Genomic DNA, 22,004 nt, shown 5'->3' with positions numbered 1-22,004 from the left:
CTATGTTCCTCAGATTATAAGCAAAGGCATAGTAGGTCCAGAGAGGTCACCATGCCTTGTACTCATCAGACACATCATAGAGTATAATGCCCCCTGTGGAATGTACCTGCCCAGATACATGCAGCAGCTGGAATGTACACATAGGTTCCTTACAAAAAGAATGCAAAGAGTAAACACAATGTCATAAACCTATCACCTCAAAGTCTTGTCTTTTTACTAGGTATCATACAGACCTCTGACAGGTGACCTTCACTTGGCATAAAAGCATCTCTGGATTCTGTTTTGATAAACCTTGTGTACATCCACAAAACAAATAGCATAATTAAAAACCTAAATTATGCTTGCAGCATAAATATGACATGTTGGAGAGACAGATGTAAGTCTCAGAGAATTCTTATTCTCTCAAACAGGCTCCTTGTTCATGTGAAGCAGAGTTCCTCCCTACTTCTATCCCTATTTAAGAACAACTTGGACCAATGGATGGGTAATCAAATATTCACCCCTTTTCTGACTCCTATGTCTTTGATGGGCAGAGACACTCATTAAATCACCCCTATAAATCAAATATAAATCAAATGTGTTGGTCACATTAGGTTTCCATGGCTAGGCTTAAAAGGGCCTTAGTGGTTGTTAGCTTAGTATACACCTATGAACCTGTATAGATATAGAGAGACAGATAGATAGATAGATATTTTTTTATCCCTGTTAGAATGTAAAATGTTCAGAACATCAGTGTTCAGAACAGTGACTCCAGATGCTTAAACTGGCAGAATATTGAACTGCCATAACTGCAAACTAAAAGCATTGCACAATGGAATTAGGTGATTGTGCGAGATGATGGTACAGCTGGGTTTGGGGTTTTGTCTATTCCCACCTGTAGTGCAATCTTGGATTTAGTTTATATAATTAACAAGGGGTGTGAGGACACAGCCCCACACATGGGGGTGCAGGAAGACTTGCCCATTACAAAAAGAAGTAAATTCTATCTTCTATACTTCACTGTTACACCAATTCAATATTCTGCCGTCTCAAGCTTGTGGGGTCAGTGTTGTAAATGATGATGTTCTAAATATTCAACTGTAACATAGACCCTTAGATGGATGGTTAGATAGATAGATAGATAGATAGATAGATAGATAGATAGATAGATAGATAGATAGATAGATATAGATAGATTGATAGGTAGATAGACAGACATGGCAATACTGAATTTTATCAATTCTACCTTTGGTTGACATCTGTTTAGTCAACAAAATTTGGTTGAATACACACATAGTTGACAGGTGTGTGAGACTGTCAAATTCCTGAGGATGGAAAACACACCCTTTCCCCAACTTTGTGCATTATCAGAGTTGGCATATATAATAAGCAGTGTATGTGTGGGGCATGGATTGTGTAAAGGGGCTTGCTCCCGCAAAAAATGATGTTTAAATCTGTTTTTTAACTTGAAGATTTTGCATGTGCCGGGGTTGCTTCTCAGCACATGCATATAAGCGTGTTGACATTCACATTGTCAATGTTTTCTAGTGGAGATTTTGACTGTTGATGTTTTGGTATTTTGACTATTGTCAGTACACACACACACACACACACACACACACACACACACACACACACACACACACACATGCACACGCACACACGCGCGCGAGCACACGCACACGCACACTGACACACGCGCACGTGCGCACACACACACACACACACACACACACACACACACACACACACACACACACATTTGGTATTATAGAATAACAAAAATATTACACTTTGCATAATATAGAAAATAGGATCGATGAGACAGATGGATGTTACACTACATCTGCCATAAAATCATCCATATAATTCCTTTTTGTTCTAGGACTTCTAGAATTTCAGGAAGCATGGGTACTCAAAGAATAGCTTTGATTTTTGAAATATCCCAGGCACATCTGGGAATAGAAAGTGAGACTAGCTGTTGTTTCATAATGTAATAACATGGACATTCACTGTGGATAGTCACATATAGGTCCATGTGTGTGTGTGTGTGTGTGTGTGTGTGTGTGTGTGTGTGTGTGTGTGTGTGTGTGTGTGTGTGCGTGTGCGTGTGTGTGTGTGTGTGTGTGTGTGTGTGTGTGTGTGGGGAACAACAGTGAAAGAGTGGGTGGACCAGCACTACTGCAGTTGTTCTATTGACACTGGATTTCCTGTTTGGAGATAAACGAATTACAGATGTGATTTGCTTCACGTAGCTCTTACAAGTATGAACTGCTAGTTAGTTCTATAATGCCACTGGAACACACAGCAAAGTGCTATTATCACTAGGATGCTTGGACCAGTGGGATCAGTGGTCTACACCAATTAACAAATGCAAAGAAGCAAACAAATATATAATTAAATAAAGGACATTTCTTGAGATATAGCCATAGATTTTTCCACTCACCTGTAACACTGCTGTAATTTTGGAGCTGCTAATTTTGCTTAGAAAGGGTATGCTGAAAATCTGTGGACCTTCATCATGTCAGCTTAGTTAATGAGGATAGGTCTAATGATCTAATGGTCTAATGATGAGAAGGATCTAGGAACTGAGGCTGGTACCACACCCAGCACCAGCTGTATGTGAGAAATAACTGAACATTATATGGATATTCTGTACAATACACTATCAAAGATCAGTCCTTATGGTTAATTTTTCTTGTAATTTCTTTTTGTCTTTGCTTTCATCTTTTAACATAGTCACAAAGTCACACATCATGGCTTGTACTTACACTGATCACATTGTGCAAGATTAAGATTCTAGAAATTACATTTTTGCATTATAAATGCTGGAATATTCAGAATTGCTTTCAGATACTGATGTGAAATACTGACAATAAGCCCATACAGCCTATATAACAGGGGATGCTGGAAAGATAATATTCAAACATAGGTTCATAGGTGTATACTAAGCTAATGACCACTAGGACCTGTATAAGGAGTGCAACCCAAATGTGACTCATTTATATAGGGGTGATTTACTGATGGCCTCTGTCCAGAGACATAGGTGCCAGGCCAAGGGTGAATTTCTGATTACCCATCCATTGGTCCAAGTTGCACATAAAAAGGGATGGGGGAGGAACTCCGCTTCACATGGATGGGGAACCTGTTCCAGAGAATGGGAATTCTATGAGAAACATAACTGTCTCTCCAAAGTGTCCTATTTATGTTACAAGCAAAATTTAGGTCTTTTAATTTAGTAATTCTGATGCTGTTTGTTTTTCGGACATACATTACTTCGTATGGGTAATGCATATCCCACGACAGAGAACCATGCCACAAGTTTGGTCTTATTCTTGATTCTTACTCAAACTGCCATTTGAAAATGCCCCTTGAACCATACCCTTGTAGTGCATGAGTAATGACCTGTAACCATGTATATATAATTTCCTAATATCTCTGCAGGCAGTTTGGTGCTTATGAGCTTCCTGAGGCAATACAGCAGTTGTCTCATGCCTGCTAATTGCCACCTAATTCTTAAACAAACCGATATGGTATGTCAGAGATGTAGTTATACAATGTCACTGCAGGAAAGGCTCTCAGAAGTAAGCACTTTCAATTCTAAATATACACTACACTCACCACTCATAGTATGGAACAGATACATAAACCCAAATAAGATGAGATTCTTAATGTAAATGCCTCTTTACAATAGACATCCTCAGCAACCTCAAAAGCACTCTACAGAAACAATACACACCACAGCACATAGAGACGTATTTCACGGAGTCTAAACTTCTAAGCCCATAAGGCAAACCACCACTTAAGCCAATATTTTGGTCATAGGAGACTTCATTGTGAGACACACAGACATCTCATTCACTAGGCTCAGTAAGGAAAGAGTTGTGCTTAGCTGGCTATCAGAGGTCAGGATCCAACAGATCACGAACTCACTCAGGTTGTTGAACCACAAGAATCAGTATGACACAGTCATAGTCTATGTGACTTGATATGTACTTTTCTGACTATATGAAAAGAGGCAGAAGCATGGAATTTCATTGAAGATTTAAATGCTGTGTGCAAAAACACCAGTTAACAAACATTGAAGTCGAAAATGCAGCAGAATACTGAGGAATGAGAATCTAACTGTAGACGATTGTTGTACAGCAGGTATTGGGGAATTGGCCTTTTCGCTATTGGAGCACAATCTCGTCATCAGTATAGTAAAAAAATAATATATATATATATATATATATATATATATATATATATATATATATATATATATGGGTCTACTGTACATGGTCGATATTTCAGAATATCGAAGACCATATGCCTGAGACCATATGATCGACATTTGAAATGTCGACCATGTAATAAAAAAAAAAACACAACAACAAATTACCTTCACACTGCTAGTAGGCGGGATATGCCCTCCTGCACCACCGTGGGGGGCTCCACCCCCCCCCATACCCCATGTAACTTAAATATACCAACTCCAAGATCGCAATACAGTGCAGAAGATGGAAATCTTTCCATTCCACACCATACAGAGATGCCGGTTCCGCATAGTCGACATTTCGAATGTCAATCATATGGTCTCGGCCATATGGTTTTCGACATTCTAAAATGTCAACCATGTGTAGGAGACCCATATATATATATATATATATATATATATATATATATATATATATATATATATAGATATAGATATTGATATAGATATAGATATCTAGCAGGGGTGTGTGGGTGTGCAGGACAGCTTGCTTCCCATCAATATAAGATGATTTTTTGCTATTTCTTTTGTTTTTTCAGTTTTTGTTTTCGTGGTTCTGAATGATGGTATTCTGGTACTTAGCATTTAAAACCTTCATTGGAATGACATGAATCCAAAGAGAGACATGATGGAGCTCTCTGTCTGTGTGTGTCCCATGCCAGTAGGAGCCTAGCATTGAGCAACATTCTACGTTCTCCAAGGATGATGCCACAAATTGAAAAGAAATAATTGACTTGAATAATTGGCTTACTTTTTGGTGTCATTTGAAGGAGGTACAATATTTGTCAGTCAGGGAGGATATGACTGGAAGACTATATTGCTTTGTTACGGAAGGTTTGCACCTGTCTACTCTAAGCTTTTCAGTATTGTCTAAAACCTTGTCCACACCCATAGTGCCTTTTTTTTAGGAATTGCAAACCTGATACACATCTGACATAACAAAACCAAGCTAAGAAAATCTAAAGGTATTATTGTAGAATTCTAGGAGTCTAAATAAAAAACTCCACTCCTTTCAAGCTTTCCTCTGCCTGGAGAATGTAGATATCTGTTCAGTTACTGAGACATGATTTAAAGTCCAGGAGAGCACCCCAGTAGTGTAGGGCTGCAATGTCTTCCACACATTTAGACCAGCTACTGTACAGGAACTGACAAAAGGTGAAAGTTTCTCAGTTTACTCCAAAAACAAACACCCCTCAAAGCTGGTCAAACAATATGTGTCCCAAAGAGGTCTATCTTGGGACCACTTCTGTTTTACATTTTTATCAATGACCTCCACAAAGTCATCCCTGAAGCCATCTGCATTCAATATGCAGATGACTCAATGTTGATCTGCACTGGCACCTTGCAAACAGAGCTGCTATCTATAACTCTACTTTCAACCTAGTAGAGAACTGGCTTTCCACTCGCTGTCTGATTCTAAATCCTAGTAAAACAAAGCTCCTACTTTTCACGCCCACGCAAAGATCCCCAGCATTATCTCTCTCCATTAAGGCCAATAACGGTACCATAATCTCTCCAGATGCCCATACAAAACTGCTAGGAGTCATTATAGACAACTAACTTAAGTTTGATGTGCACTTCAACAAAACAATCAAAACCATTAACAGAAAACTGGGCTCACTATATAGGATAAAGCCATTCCTTACCCCATATGCTAGGACTTCCATTACCCGCTCCCACCTACTCTCTACACTCTACTATGCTTCCTCTTTACTTGCCAGCCTAAATAAAACTGACCTTAACAAACTCTCAAGCTGCTATAACAGCATAGCAAGATTTGCGGCTGGTCTACCCTATAGAACACGCCATTGTAAAAATTCTAAATTATCTTGGATGGCTAGAGCTTCCCAGGCAGATTCAGTATAATCAACTCATTGTGGCTCACAAAGCACTTAATCAACCAGATAAAACACCTGCCCTGAAAAACATCATCTATCCCCACCCCAACTCTAGATTACTCCAGTCATCCAATAGACTATTAGTGGAAGCCATCAAAAATCCAACAGCACAGCTGGTGACTCCCTGTTCACCAATCCTGCTGGCAAAATTTGGAATTCCCTTCCTGCTAACATTACCCTAGATACCACCCTATCTCAATTTAAAAAAGCTCTCAAGGAGCATTTCAAGTCTCAGTGGATATGTCCCTGCTCCAAGCCTGACAAAATCTTCATGCATACTGATGTACTTGTTCTATGTCTGTAAGTGGTACTCAATTATCTTTGTTAAGCCGGTTTAGAAGATGGTTAAACTGTATTATTTAACTGGACTATAAAATGCATTATATTTGTATAAATTTAACTAGACTGTAAAATGTGTTCTTCTGTATAATGTTATGATGACTCCTGATCTATAGGTAAATCGTAATGATTGTATATGAAACCACCTTGGAGCTTTTCTCCCTAGGCCTCTGCTGAAAATTGACATGTGTCCAGTCAGACTATCCCGGTCAACAATAAATAAACAAAATAAATGCAACATGCTTAAGCTTCTCCACATCCAAATTACTATAGGCAAAGTTCCATAAAATATTCTTGCAAGCTTTGGGTCTTCCTTTATGACCCAGGAAACCCATAAAACATACTTAAAAATACTGGTGACACTGCCCATTCAATCCAGCACCATATTCAACGGCAAATTTAATTAATTCACTATTAAGTGGGAATCATACACAACTCCAAACATGCAGGCCCAGATATTCTGGACTTGGTAAACACAAAAACCCTGAACCAGTTAGTTTGTATGCCTTTTAGGAATGCTAACATCCTTGACCCGGTCATAGCCAACTTGTGAAAACATTGACCCCACCACACCTATAAAGCTGTCTCATTTGAAATAAAAAATAAAACCCAGGACAACAGCTAACCATGAAACTTTTAGGGATTATTCTAAGGCACACTTCCTACTAATAAGTGACACACTTACACAATTCCAAGCCACCCAAATCCTGATAACATCACTGTCTCTTCAGATTGTTCACAAAACCCTATACAATCATTTTAATGACTGCAAAGAGACAACTGTACCTACTTGGAATAAACACAAGACAAAATTAAAAAAAAAAAAAACTAGACACCTTGTGGAATCCCAGCATCAATAGGTTGTATAACAAAAGGCAAAAAGAACAGGGCAAAAATTAGTAAACACAATGACAATACCAAAGCCAAATCTGAGGTAAAAATAGCCTACCAGGCCAAGTACAATCACAAGACATTCTTAAGTTATGTCCACAATCTCAAAGGCAATACACAAACACATGGAGCCACCTATACTGAACCAAAATATATAGCAAATCTACCAGTTGAAAATTTTGTTCTAATTTTATTACCCTCTTCCCCTCAGACACTCTTCAGGAAATATCCCCAAACGTAACTCCCCCAACTACCACTAGAAAACAGGCCCTCATTGTACTCTTCAAGGTCAAAAACACTGCATTGATGAGCTCCAATAAAACCCCTTAATGTCTCCTTAATAGCGTGAAACATGCCCTATTGGGGCCACTAGAATCACTATCTAACTGGAGTCTCCCGCATAGGATTCATGTCACATGAATGGAGGAATTCAACTGTCAGTCATCTGCACAAGGACAGGCCATCTATGAACATGGGAAACTATAGACCCCATAAGTCTTACTAGTCTCTTATGTAAGGCTAAGGAAAGAATTATCATGGAAGTGGTAAACAGTGACATAGGAAACCTTGATTTTGTCAAGGACATGTCATACCTACTCAACCTGGTGGATGTCTTCAAGAAGGTCACCAAAGTAATGGACAGGTGCAAAAAATATGCATACTGCCGACCATGGCCAGGTAAAGCATTCAAAACAATACTGTACTCAGGCATTGCACACAAACTCAGGAAATATGGTATAAAACCTTATGTCACCCACTGGATAGGCAGCTGGCTCAAAGATAGGATTGAAAGACTTAAGATAACGGGGTCTACCTCCACAAAAATGCCACTCATTGGTGGAGTCCCTCAATGCTCAGTGCTGGGACCATTCCTTATTGCAATCTACTTCTCTGAAGTCAAGGTCAACATCAAAGGCCTCTGGCTAACCAAGATTGTAGACGATTGCAAACTAGGCATATTCCAAAGACTTAAATACCCTCCAAGAAGACCAGATGCACACCAATGACTGGTGCCAGAGGTTTATAGTTACATGATTATTATACTCATTCTCAGTCAACTACAAGCCTCCAAGAAGTAATGACTGTTTTCGTGTTCAAACTTTATTTCTTAAAACTAATCCAGTTATCAAGTTTATGTTTGAAAAGTACAGTAGATCTAATCTATATTATAAATATAAGAAATAATAACATTGGTAATTAACATTTAATATATATATATATATATATATATATATATATATATATATATATATATATGGGTCTACCTGATAACACCGACACGCCAAAACACCGACAACGAAATAACCATCACGACAAAACCGAAAGAAAACTTCACATGCCCGACAAACCACAATCCCGACAATCAACAAAACAAATACCTTTCCCGAAAAACACACACACAACACAAGCACACCAAAAACCTTACAAACCTGCACTAAACCTTACATACACAACTATCTATGCACTAACCTTAACCCAAACTCTAACCCTAAGGTACATCATTATTGCACAGTTACCTTACCCACACCCTAACCCTAACTCACTTAATCTGCCCCTAACCCTCAAGTCCATCACTATCGCACACTTACCTTACCCGCACCCTAACCCTAACTCACTTAACCCACCCCTAAACCTAAAGTCCGTCACTATCACACACTTACCTGACCTGCACCCTACCCTAACGTACGTCACTATCGCACACTTACCTTACCCACACCCTGACCCTAACATCCGTCCCTATCACACACTTACCTTAACATGTCTGTGTTCTCAGTGTCGGGATTCTCAACTGTCGGTCCTCTCCATTGTCAGTCTTCCAGTGTCGGTGTTCTCATCGTCGGCATTTAGGACATTTGGCATTTTCAGGTAGACCTATATATATATATATATATATATATATATATATATATATATATATATATATATAGCTATAGATATAATTATGGAACTATGTCAGATGGTTGAGTTTTCAGAAACTCGAAATTCATACGGACAAGATCCTATGATCGAGTTTCCGAAAACTCAAACATAAAAAAACACATAAATCTACTTACTTTATTTTAAGTTTATGCAGGGGGGCAAGCCTCCATGCACCCCACATCCCCTGCAAATTATATATATCAACTCCAAGATCGCACTACATTGAAGAAAAGGGTAAATTTCCTGATCCTTGCTATACTGCAATCTCCATTGAAAAGTTTTCAAAAACCCGATCATATGGTCTCAACCATATGAATTTCGAGTTCATGAAAACTTGATCAACTAATAGGGATCCATTTCTATGTATATACACATATATCATGCTGAACTATAGAATTCTGTTTGAAGTTTAACAGTCTCCCAGGAAATCTACTAATGTAGTTTGGAAAAGGAATAGTAAGATTAATTATTGTTCTTAAATGTTCATTATTGAAAATTCAGTGAGCAAACTGCTGTTTTTAAATATTCATCATCAAAAATTCAGTCAGCAAGCTCAATTTCCAGCTTTGATATTCTATGTGAGATCATAATCAGATTAAATTATTTTAAGATCCCTGTCTATGCCTTAAATTTTAATACTGATATCCACTACAAAGAAAAAAATATTGGACTGCATCCCATCTGTTAGCATCTGTTCTAGACAACAAGCAGAAGTCAGGGCTGAGTTCTGTTTTAAATCATACAAAATATCTGAATAAATCTCACCCAGCACTCTAGGGTTATGTTAAATGTTCTAATAATCAAACTACATATTACGAGAGATTTACATTTAATTAATTTGGCTTTATAACTTATTTAAAGTAATTTAATGCAGTCATTCCATTATCTTTAAACTGAGTGACATCTGTGATTATGTTAATGTAATATACTGTGTGTATAAAAAAAAGGGCATGCCAGAAATGCATAATAGGAGTTTTATTTTGGTCTGGTTTAAGTGTCTTGGAATAACATCAATTATATATTTTGTCCAAGGCCTTTTGTACTTTAATATAATCTTGAGGCATGGAGTAGAAAGGATCATGGGAATGGCCTTTTCTGCAGATTCAGTTCTAATCTTAGTCATTTTACTGTTGGAAATAACATTATATTATCCAGTGAAATTTAGAGGGAATGTATTTAAGTACAGGACCCTGTTAGCAGTGGCTATTTCTTCCACCTACTTGTAATCCTTTCTATTATAAAACAAACATAGTTCATATTCCTATTAATATCTTCAACTTAAAAATTAATGCCCTGTCATTAAACATATGATGCAGAACTTATAATGCAAGATTCCTAACCTCACATAATAGAGCCACATGCCATTTAATATGTAAGAAGTAAATCACACCTTTCCAATCTATGCGATAAAGAATATAACTCTATGTCTATCATGTAATGACTATAGCACCACCATTTGACCTCTAGACCAGTATTGCACATAACCTATGTATCTGTTTTAATTTATGTACTTAGTTTCTCTTCAGATAATAGAATCCATACAGATATTGGCATGATATTATTCATGTATATTAGAAGTAAGACAACAAATTTAGGAATGTTTCTGAAAATTGGGTGCATACAAGTACTGGGCTTCTGGCTAAGATTGGCAACATGAATTCAAAATTCTGGTTGTTGTTAACAGCTAAAACCCAGATTCCTGTGTGTTGCAATAACTACCTGTAACTAACAACCCTGAATAATAAGCACTGTTCTGACTGTCACTGCCAAACTGCACAGTGCCACATTTTGAATTATACATTTCAGTGTAGCAACTGACTGATTTTGTTAAAAAGGCCTACAATTCATAAGAAATCACTTCTAGTAAAAATAACAGAACTCAATTTTAAAACACCTACAAACATTGTTACCCAATCCCAACATAGAGAAATAACATAAATCAATAGGTAATTAAACAATAAGGGGCTCATGACTTAGCACTGTTGAATAGCTCTCGGTGGGGTGGGGGGATTCATGTGCTTCAGATATAAAGCCACTGAAACCCAGCTGGAACGTTTTTGCCTTTAATCAATTTAAAATCTGTTTAATAATGTGATTAAGACAGCATTTTGAATTATGACCATAAAATATCTGATTGAGGAAGCCTTAACAAGATCCCCAAAACAAAACTAGTTGACAAACCAGCATTCAGTTATATACTTACTCTGTCTTAAATGAAAGAAAGTTTCATTAAACATGAACACGCTTTATAGAAGTCAAAATAAATTATTCAAAGTCCTCTTGTGGTCTAGCTGTTCCATCATGTTATCTTACTTATAATTATAATAACTTAATTTCAAATATTATACTACAGCAGTAATACCTGTTAACCTGATCACTCCATAATTCAGAGCTACATAAAGCTCACCACTCTTGTACACACAGGTAACACAATTTCCTTTTTCTGGCTAGGTAGTATAAATCCAGAGTCAATAAATGTGTTACATGTGCGCAAGAATGGTGTCATAATCATGCACCATTATATTGAGAATAATGTTGGAGTTATTAGTCACTACAATTTATTTGGGTTAGGAACTGTGAAGAAATATACCAAATAAGTTCACAGCAACGCAAATGTCCTTTATTAAGAGATAACTCTAGGAGGGCGTGGCCAAGGATGAGCCTTGAGTAGCAGCACTTTCTCTCAGCTCTGCCTTATCATTTCTTTTATGACAGGAAGTTTTATTTATAACTAACTAAAAAACATTATTTTTTATATGTAAAACACTTGTAGTCCAAAAAATGGCAGGTAGTTCCAGTGTAAAATCTCTTCTTTATTCAACCACAGACATAAAAGCGCTTTCACAGATAACTTCTCTTCTTCAGATACAAATGCATGCTGTCTACTGTGTAACTTATATACCTTAAACCAACAAATTAAGTCACGATCATCTTAAAGAAACATCCTTTAATAAGTAAAAACATTCAGTCCTTCACTGTGTAAACATGATTCTAAAAAGTATAATGCAGAACAAACACAAAAAGAAACATGTATAAAAGAATACATATATAAAAAATGCACATATAAATATACAAACATAAAATGTGATCAAATATAAACATATACTGTTAAAAATCTCTAATACTTAATATAAGTAAGCATGTTATAAAATGACTTAACATTTCATTTATTCAATGGTCTTTCTTTAAGTTTTGGTCTTATGGGTATCCTGTCATTTAATCCATGCCCAGAATCTGCTTTCAGTCTTATAATCCAGTTTGCCTCAAGCTGTTCTGTCCTGTTTCTAAAGTCCCCATTCTAATGTCATATATTTTACCTATAACTAACAAAGTAAAATTATGTGTGTTGTCATTCACTCTAATATGTTTAGATAATGCACTAACATCACTTTTTTTCTGTATCTGGTACATATGTTCCTTGATACGATCTCTAAGGGCTCTGTTCTTCCCACATAGAAACAAAAACATACTGAACATTGGGCTAAGTAAATAATATGTTCTGAAGCACATGTAGCTGAAATGTTAAATACATATTCCCTGCCTGTGTCAGGATGTAAAAATGTATTACTGTTACTTATATATTTACACATGGAACATCTCCCACATGGACAAGTCTGCCCATCTCTTTTCCTTATATTTTCATTCTTAAAATAACAAAGTCTTCTCTTTAAAGAGTGCATATTTTTATGTGGAAAACTTGGTCCAGGTTCCAGTAAGGAACTAATCTCTTTATCTGTCATCAAAATTTCCCAGTGCTTCTCAATTATATTTTTATACAGCCTCACATCAGTGGAATAAAACAGAGGAAATTTTATTTTAGTGTTGTATGTACTGACATATTATTCCTTAAATATGGTCTAGCTGTATTTTCCCTCATTTCAACCACCATATCTCTAGTTTTATTAATTTCATTCTTATTGTAACCTCTCTCTATAAAATGTTGACTCATATTTTCAGCTTGTTGTTCAAAGTCCTCTGTTCTTGCATTAAGCCGCGATGTTCTAAGTAACTGGCTATGTGCTTCGCTCTTAAATATATTTGGAGGGTGCATACTGGTTCTGTGTACAAAACTGTCACAGTGACATTCTTACTTGTATAAATTTGTATATATCCTCCCTTCCACATCTATTTTAATGTTAACATCCAAAAAGTGAACTTCTTCTAATGAGATATACACTGAACATTTTAAGTAATTTGTAGTTATTAATGTAGTCAAAGAAATCTGTAAACTGTACCTATGTTCCCACCATAACAAAGAAAGGTCATCCACAAACCTACAGTAATACAGAATATGTTGTCTGTATCTCCTTCTTAGAATAAACTCATCTGTTTGCTATGCATTATACTTCTTAGATTCATGTTTACATAGTGAAGGACTGAATGTTTTTACTTAATGAAGGATGTTTCTTTAAGATGATTGTGTCTTAATTAGTTGGTTTAAGGTATATAAGTTACACAGTAGACAGCATGCATTTGTATCTGAAGAAGCAGAAGTTATCTGTGAAAGTGCTTATACATCTGTGGTTGAACAAAGAAGAATTTTTTGCACTGGAGCTTTGGACTACAAGTGTTTTACATTTAATTGCAGTTTTCCTGGTGGACTGAAGCCTCCAAGGAAGGTATTTTTTTTACTTGACATTTTTTATATATTTGGTTTCATTTAATAGTCTACTAAGTATTAAAACATTTTTTAAGTTTTTTTAACTTTTCCTGTCAAAAAAATAAGAGACAGGCTTCTGGCATCTGGATTTAACATGAGCTTCACAAAATCCTGTCATCAGGACTCAGCAATAAAAAAAGAGTTTCAATCTCTTTTAACTACTATTCAGGAACTATCAACAAAAATTGACAGAATGGATATGAAGATTGATGTTTTTAAAGAAAATACTTCTCAACAAATGGAGACTTTACATCAAGATCTTAAGCAGCAGAAGAAACAAATTACAGGTATTGAAACATCTTTAAATGACATGGTTATCAGAATACAACAAAATGAACATAATTTGGAAATCCTTCTGAAGCAAAATTCCCTGCTTCAAACTAAAATAGATGATCTTGAGAATAGATCTTGAAGAAATAATATCAGGATCTTTGGGCTACCAGACAATCTAGAAGAAAATAATTTGGAGAAATTGTTAACTTCATGGTTACCTGAAATTTTACAGCTTCTTGAAGCACTTTCTTTTGGTGTAGAAAGAGCTCACAGGTCTCTATCTACATCCAAATTTACCAGAAGTAATTCCACAAAAATCTGTCATAGTCAAATTTATATCAACTCATGATAAAGAAATAGTTTTGAAGACTGCTTGGTCTAAGTCACCAATTAAATACAAAGATAACATCATACATTTTGATAATGACTATTCTACTTCTGTCATAACTAAAAGGAAACAATTCCTACCGTTACTTATCTCACCTGCTTTTTCCTGCAAGGTTGAAAATCTTCCTTCATGATGGTCGAAGATCTTTGAGGAACTAGATGCAGCTATCAAGTACATTAAATCTAACAAATTATTGGAAAAAATAGACAAAATAGACTGGGCTATTTCCAGTCTTAAAATAATTGCTGAAAATGGAACCTGGACTACAGCAGACCACAAGAAGAAACTTAAAAAATAACTTTTTTTACAACATGGTTTTTCTTTTCTTTTTCCTTACATAAGATTTTTTCTTATGACCCATTAGTCCAGGAAAATGAAAATGGATCAACAGGTGAGTGTTGATATACTCTTTAATAAGTTGTGGTTTTGGCTTGTGTTTCTTACTGAATAGTTTATTAGATTTTCATAATTGCATTAACATCTTGTTTTATCATATAACTTTATTAATAATTTTAGTTCTCCTTATTTTAGTTATTCCTAAAAATTCATAGTATATATTATATATTAACTTACTTTAAAATACACTTTACTTTATTAAAGAGAAAAAAATCTGTTTATTGTCCCTTGCTTACATATACTATTAAATACATTGACTACATTAGTTTAATTTGTTTTTGTTCACTGATACTAAGTAGCTGCATATTACTGTGATTCTATGGTAGGTGTTCCGGTTACAGTCTTTTCCCTTTATTTTATTAACCTAGTGTATACATAAAAGGTTTAAGATTTACATTTCATTTAGTCTTAACCTCCTTTAGCCTATAATTTAACTTATGGTGTATATGTCTCTGAGTAACTGCTGGTATTATTTGATAGCTATGCTTTTGATAATTCATTATGTTAATTTATTGTTGTTTCTTTGGTTCTTTGCTTGTTTCATGATGGGGCTGTTGAATACTTGCATTTGGTTGTAGTTTTGGAAAGCGTATTCTTATTTCTTTACGACTATAATGTCTTTTGTTGTTTGTTTGGGGATGGAGGCATTGTTTGGTGACCCTTTTTGTGGTCTTGTGTTTGTTTGTTTGGACCATGTTCATTGGTAAGTTTGGGCTTGTAGTGGATATGAGAGCATGGTAGATCCGTGAATTGTTTCTTTTTTTTATGTTTTCTCTCCTTTTCACCTCATTCTGCTATACCACAAAATAAAGCATTGAAGTGTTGCTGGAGTGTCCTGAGAGCCTCTCGATACTTAGGATGCCCTGCGTGGTTGTCAAATGCCAGGAGTTTCCTGCTGAAAAATTTGAGAGTGCTCGCTCTTTTTATGGCTTGGAGATAAGAATACACGCATCACCGAACTCCTTCAATGAGCCGTATGACATCATCTTTAGCTTTTCGGTCATTTTTAAACGGAAATATCTGTTTTTTTTTTCTCTGTATTCATCTTTTGGAGTATATAGCAAGAGTAACATAGTTTTTGCTATCTACAAAAGGTAAAACCATCGCAAAATTTGTAATAAGGATTTTGATGCCCATAAGCCAGACTTTATTTTAACATGGAAAGTAACTAGTATGGTTACTTATCTGGTGGGTAGAGAGGGGTCACTTTAATGTAATATAAACGCAACAAGAATAATTTCTTTAGTAAAATGACTATACATGTTCTAGAATTCTAATACTACATGTGGAATTCACTTGCATTGCTGATAATTTAATTAATGTTTAGATATTTTTAGTGGCTATGACATAAAATTAATAGTTGTTGATATACTGTTGCATCCAATTTTGTTATAGGTACTGGTATTTTAATAACTAGTGCCACCAATGATACTTAGTATGTTGTAAATTACATGATATGCATAGAGTTTTAAAAACTAAGCACATTAGATCCATACTCTCTGTATCTCTGTGTATATGTGCATGTATTTATATGAAGAAAGCCTGAAAAATCATAAGCCTGAAAAAAAAAAAAAGCCTGAAAAAAGCCTGAAAAAAAAACTCAAATGAAAATCCTGAAAAAAAAAAAGCCTGAAAACTGAACCAAAATCCACAAACAAAAAAAACACTGAAAACAATAATAATATAATATAGACACTAATAAGACACTACTATCTACCACTAACCTACCTCCCTACCTGATCACTTCTCACCCGCACTCACAGCCTACTCACCTGACCTACTAACCCTAACCACTAACCCCAATATTTGTCCTAATTGCATGCATGCCCTAAACCCTAGCCTAAACTAAAACTCACTTAAGCCTAACCCTAAAAAAAAACCAAAAATTTACTTACCTGACCCCAGCAGCACTAACTGACACCACACCTAAGGGCTAAAAGCAGCAATGACATCAGTATGTCCATTTTGTGTTTTGTGGATTTTTGAGTTTTTCTGTTTTTTTTTTTTTGATTTTTTTTTTTTTTCTTTTTTTTAATTTTTCAGGATTCTGATTTTCAGGCTTTTGGTTTTTCATTTTTTGATTTTTCAGGCTTATGATGTTTCAGGCTTCTGAATGGGAACCATTTATATACATGTGTAGACATATTGAAAAAAAATCTTATTTATTTAATCATTGTATATTTGCTTTATATTTGTTGTTTGGGATTCTCCTACAGATCAGAAAAGCCTTTTTTTAGTGGAGACCTGAAGAGAAAGGTCTCAATATGTTACTCAATAATCATTATTTTTTTAGTTTAAAGCCGCCTTGGTGTAGTTTTATTACAAGGCATTAAGTAGCAGTACAAAGTTATACAATCTCAATAGTTGGGTTTATACTGTATTTTGTTATTAGTAGTCTTGTTTTTTGCTTATTAGCTATGTAAGGAATAGAAGAAACAAAAATGGAAGAACACAATGTATATATAGCTATATAAAACTTTACTAAAGTCTTACTTTAGCTATCTGTATCTTAATATGTATGTAAGATTTGTAAATAGATTTGGTTTATTCCTGTTTTATACTTAAGGTGGGTATAGCTCTTGTTGAATGCTAGTAAAACAATAATAATATTATTCATCCTAGACTATAAGTATAGCTAAAATTCTCACTTTAAATAGACTTTTGGTTTACCTTTATAGGTTATATCCTCTGTAAAGTTACAATATATCTTACTAGTGATTAGTTTAATATATTTCTTGGTTATAATAGAATAACTAAAATAGTTAAAAGAAAATCTAGATATATCTATTTATGCAGTTACATTTTTAGCTGTTTGCTAATAACTTTGATATATTTCTGTAATATGAAGTATTTTTGTAGTGAGTTGAATGTAATGTCTCTTTTAAGAATATAGACTTATTATCTTAGTAAAATCATAACTCTATAGTTTTAAAAATAATTTAATTTCATTTTAATTTCCTGATTATATTTTCACTAAACATAACATAAAACTGAAAACTAGGATACAATAACAAAAATTATTAACATTAGAAGTAAACGTGTTTCTTTTCCTCCTGATGATTTGGAATTCAGTATTATGGTGACACATTTACATGTAACTAGCTCCATGAATAACCTTTCTTATGTGGGTAATGTTTAATTTTTAGATTTTTAATAATTGTAAATATGGGAGTCATTAAAATGACCTTTGCAATTTCACATTCTTATATTATGGCTAATGTATGATATTAGTCTTTTGTAACCTTATAGCATGTCAATCTTTGCTGCAATTCAATTTTAGTTATCTTTTCTATTAGTTAATCTAACATAGATTATATGATGACTTCTCCCTTTGCATAATACAGACAGTATTATTCACAAGCCATGGTTTTAATTATGAAATAGTTCATACTTAGGTGGAGCTTGCTAGAAACATGCTGCTAGTAGGTTTGTTAATATGGGTGATTGATGTCACTAAAATTAGGAGTTTATAACTCCAGGTGGATTTTTGAAGGATTTATTGTTATAAAAGTATGTTATTATTTTTTGATAGTATACTTTTTGATGTTCACTAAAACAAGTATAGTAGAAAGTTATTCATATATTCATATAATTTCAATTTTAGAATTTTTACGTATGTTTCACACTGTATATGTTGCTGTATTTCCAACTTTTTACTAGTATCATCTTATAGTTCTAAGTTTGTTGAAAGCTCTAATCAGTGTGTATTACACCCCAATATTCTTAAAATATGACATTTTACATTGTATTTCCCTTAACATAAATGGTTTGAATAACCCTAACAAGAGAAGATCTTTAAATAAATATCTCCAGTTAAATAACTCACAATTAATTTTTCTGCAAGAAACTCGTTTGTCAGAGAGTGCTGTTTCCAAGTTAGAATATAAATCGTTTTCAATACTCATTAGTTCTGAGCACTTTCAAAAAAAAGAGGTGTTGCAATACTTTGGAATAACAAATTACCACAACCTAAAATTATAGATTCATACAAAGATAATAAAGGTATGGTAGCTTCTGTTGTCATAGAGTTTAATAATTTAATCTTCACTCTAATTAACATGTACTGGATTCCTGGCTTTGGACAGAGCTCAGCACAACAACATATAGATCATATTATTCAATTTTCTAAAGGCAATATTATATTAGCTGGTGATTTTAGCTGCATTTTCAATAGCTCAGACTCTACTTCTAAAGGTAATAGAAAAGTTTTGAGTTGAGCCAAATGTCTAAAAGAGTTCACAAATTTCTTTTTATTGAAGGACATTGATAATTATGCTGACACAAAATCATTAGTCTATACATTATTTTCACACAGACATAACACATTCTCAAGAATAGACAGAGGTTTTATCTCTAATAGTTTGACTGATTCTTTAAGTAATGTGAAAGTTATTACTTGTCCCATTTCAGATCATAACTCTATAACCTTTGATATACATATTTATACATGTACCAACATTCAGATAAAATGGATACCAGCATATATCACTAAATTAAAAGATTTTAACCCCTTCATATTAGAAGAAGTTCATAGTTTTTTAGAATTTAACACCAATAATAATACATCTGAAATGTTCATCTGGGATGCAATGAAGGCATATTTGTATGGCAGAATAATTGACTGGTATAAAAATACTTTTATGGGATACAGATTTAAAGGAGATACAAACTAAGCTTGATATTTTTAACTTTGAGTTATCAAAAAATCAACTAGAAAAATCCAAACTGGATGAAATAAAAACTCTAAATAAGAAATATCTTGAAATCTTAAACCATAAAATTGTGATTAGTCTTGAAAATTTTTAATTTATTAATTTTTCAATAAATCCCAGATCTTTGAATATCTTAACCAATAAAGTAAAAACATTAAGCAAATTTAATCATATTAAAGAAATACATTAACATCAAAAGAAAAAAGGTATCTGACTTACATAACACATTAAATGAATTTAGAGATTTTTTTTCTAAAGCTTAACCAATCTTCTGCACTAATAAATCCAAAGAAAGATATTCAAGCTTTTATTAACAAAAACCTTAAAAAACTAACAGAAGAACAAACCAAGTTATATGATAGACAAATTACATTAAAAGACATTCAAGAGCAAACTAATACACTCAAACAAAACAAAGCACCTGGTAATGATGGTATTATCCAAGAAATCTACAAAATTGTACCTAATTAAGTTCTAACATTGTTACTTTCAGTTTTTAATACTATACAAAATAATAATACGACCCCTCCATCTTGGAAATGTACATTCATTTTTCCCATTTTAAAGCCTGAAAAAGACCCTACAAAATGTAATTCATATAGACCTATATCGTTATTAAACACGGACTATAAAATCTTTATGTCTATATATGCAAAGAGGCTTAAACATTTTCTTCCCAACTTAGTAGACAAGAACCAAACAGGTTTCATAATAAATAGAACAACTTTTGATAACATTAAAATAATAATAACCTTAATTGAATCAACTACAAACTTAAAAAATAACCTAACTATAGTAAGTTTAGACATAAACTGTGCTTTTAACAGAGTTAATTGGGATTACCTTTTTATCCTCCTACAGGAAGTTAAGTTTTCAAATAATTTTATAAATCTTATCACCCAGTTATATACAGACTCTCAAGCTTATGTCAAAATTGGTTCTAATATATCTCAGTCCATACCTATTACTAAAGGGACTAAACAAGGTTGTCCTTTATCCCCCCTTTATCCCCTCTTTTATTTACTTTAGTTATGGAACCTTGGGCGAACCTGATTAGAGGAAATAGTAATATTAAAGGTTTCGATATAAGTCTTAATAAAACTTCAAAGATTCAAATGTTTGCAGGTGACATTCTGATTACTTTGGGAGGTAAGAACCCAACAGTTCAGGAATTATTTAATGATATAGATTACTTTAAAAAAGACTCAGGTCTTAAATTTAATCACAACAAAAGACAAATTTTGTTAACTGGCTCAAAAAAATATAATATTCAAAATGTATATGAAAAATATATACCACAGCCCCAACATATAAAATATTTAGGTATAATAATTGTCAATAATATAAAAGAAATGCAAAAACTGAATTTCGACACTAGTTTAAAAGAAATAGACAAACAAATACAGAAATGGTCTAAAATAAAATTCTCAATAGAAGAGAAACTATCAGTCATAAAAATGATACTTCTTCCTAAAATCTTATACATAGTTCAATCTATTTCTATTCCCCTGCCTTATACAATAATTAGAAAGTTTAACACCATGATGAAAAATTTCTTTGGTACCCAATTAAAACAAGGATATCTTTATCATATCATATGTATAGCTGGAATAATGGCGGTATTGCATTTCCAAATTTAGAAATATATTCAATTTCCTCAGTTATTAAAACTATTTTGTACCATATAGATAGTAATTACTCAGCAAAATGGAAATATTTTTTTCTATCCTCATCACAAAACTTAAATAATAATGATCTCTTTAAGTTAAATCTAGTAAATAACACATTCATATGGAAACTAAAGGAATATTTTACTCTTTGCCCCACCCAAAATTTTATATTAAACTATATCAATATTATTTTAAAATACTTTAAAAATGTCATTCTTAGATTTCAATCATATGAAGGTTGGTTATTCCTTATTTTCCCCATAGCATAGACACAGGGGGTTATTTTCTCTACAGATGTTCATAAAATGTCAACATTTGAACAAAAACATTTGATTTATTGGCATCAAATGTTAAAAAATAATGAACTGCAATCCATCAATACTTTATTGGAAGAAAATTACCTTGATTCATCATTATGGCTTGACTTACAAGAAGCTAGAAATTATATCAAAAATAAATTTGATTTAATATCTTCTTCAGTTAAAAATTTAATTCCCAAACTCATTCAGTACTTTATTGCTATTACTCAACAGAATAACTTAATTAAAATTAGCCTTTCAAATATATATAAAAAACTATCAAATCAGATCTAGATATATTCCTTGATAATAATTGGAAAT

This window comes from Protopterus annectens, chromosome 10.part0 (genome assembly GCF_019279795.1).
Source record: "Protopterus annectens isolate FY-2018-M chromosome 10.part0, PAN1.0, whole genome shotgun sequence".
NCBI lineage: Eukaryota > Metazoa > Chordata > Ceratodontiformes > Protopteridae > Protopterus > Protopterus annectens.
Note: the sequence above shows the minus strand (reverse complement) of the source record.